A 1,864-nucleotide genomic window follows, 5' to 3' on the forward strand; every position below is an offset into this window, starting at 1 on the left:
CTGGTCAGTTAGCAACTGAGCGGAACACTGTTTACATCGTGAAAGGAAAACTATGCAAAGATGTACGCTTAAATGGCACGACTGAGTAGCACACATACACAGTAATATCTGAGGAATGTCCTTCGACACGCGCAGAACGAAAGTCTTCTCACGAACGTACAGCGTCTCTGAAAAAAAATCTCGTGACTATATTCCGGCGTTACGGCCAGGTTCTCATACAAATGAGCAAAAAAGGGTACATTTGAAATTTTTTTTGAGACAATGAAAATACATTCGAAGGATCTGTTTGGGAATTACGAGTGATAATACTATGAGCTTAATTTTAGATTTTCAATAAAAAATGGCGCCCGTAATTATGATTTGATCAAGGGCCTGCAAGACTTCAGTACGCAGAGTGCGTGCAGTGTGGCACCTCAGATGTTACCTGAATTCAAAAAAGGGTAACATCAGTTGATACTACATTATTTCTCTGAAATTGAAAATGGATAACATCAGTCGATAATACATAAAATTTATGGGAGCGCATACCTAACCGCAATGAAACAACCTTAAATTTAACGATTTAGTGCTAATTCGAACTTTGAGTTCGATTTTTGGGGATTTGTTTCACTCCTTATGCCTACACAAAAATGAGTTAATATTAACAAATGTCATATTATAGCTATAAGTTCCTAAGAAAAGTGTATACTTTTAGGGGTCTGAGGTAGAAGTTAAAGAGATCGAACAACTTTTAATTTATGCTGCATGCCGTTCTGAGAAAATCGTTACTCGAAAAAAAAAGTGTTCAAAGTTTAGGGAAAACATTTAGTTATATTATTACTTTGATTTGCATGAACTGAGTGTTACATATATATTCTTAATGTCGCTGAAAACGAATCTGAAGTCAGATTTTCAATATTCAAAACAGCTAATCCAATACGGAGGGCAAACGATTATGTTTTGACCAATTTTTACCAATAATGTATTTTCGTTATTTACGTTTAGTCTGCAATTCAAGGAGTATTTATCAACCCTTCCTCTACCTCTGATTGTTCCTAGACAGCAACTTCCTGTTCTTCTTGGCAGGAAAAGCCGATCTGTCTAAGTTGGATATGCAGCACTCGGGAGCCTGCACTTGATATTCGTCCGTATTTTCGGTGAGTATGTTTGCATGCATTCTGCAGTATGAATCATTTTGAGCACGTGCGACACGGGACGAGTTATCATCTACATCTATATGGATACCCTGCAAAACACATTTAAGTGCCTGGCAAAGGGTTCATCGAATCACCTTCACAACTGATAATTAATTGAAACCTTCAGCTGCCGACAGGTGTTGTTGATATACTTCGATGGGGACAGCTGAAAAGTGTGCCCCTACTGGGACTCGAACCCAGGATCTCCTGCTTACATGGCAGACGCTCAAACCATCTGAGCCATCGAGGGCACAAATGAACAGCACGACTGCAGGAATTTATCCCTCGCACGCTTCCCGTGAGACTCACATCCCCAACTGCCCACAATCCGATTACGTAATGTACTTAATAGGTATTTGTCCATCCACTCATTACTGGCTCACACTAAGGTGACGATGACCGTAAGAGTTCCGGCAACCTGTGCGCATTCGCACAGACGAAGGTCAGTGGCTGGGTAACGTTTAACCATAGATATGAAGATAGTAACTGTTCTTTAAAGAACAGGCGCCACTGACGACCGTGCAGCTCTTCTAGAATACATGATAGACCGGCCGATGTGGCCGAGCGGTTGTAGGCACTTCAGTCGGGAGCCACGCGACCGCTACGGTCGCAGGTTCAAATCCTGCCTCGAGCATGGATGTGTGTGATGTCCTTAATTTAGTTAGGTTTAAGTCGTTCTAAGTTCTAGG

General features: G+C 41.2%; 1 non-coding gene across 1 annotated transcript; it reads right to left on the bottom strand.

The window, feature by feature from the left end:
• Nucleotides 1-1,351: 1,351 nt before the first annotated feature.
• Nucleotides 1,352-1,426, bottom strand: Trnat-ugu (transfer RNA threonine (anticodon UGU)). Its single transcript has one exon. It is a non-coding gene; the product is annotated as a tRNA-Thr (tRNA).
• Nucleotides 1,427-1,864: the final 438 nt, after the last annotated feature.

This window comes from Schistocerca gregaria, unplaced genomic scaffold (assembly GCF_023897955.1).
Source record: "Schistocerca gregaria isolate iqSchGreg1 unplaced genomic scaffold, iqSchGreg1.2 ptg000198l, whole genome shotgun sequence".
NCBI classification, from domain to species: Eukaryota; Metazoa; Arthropoda; class Insecta; order Orthoptera; family Acrididae; genus Schistocerca; species Schistocerca gregaria.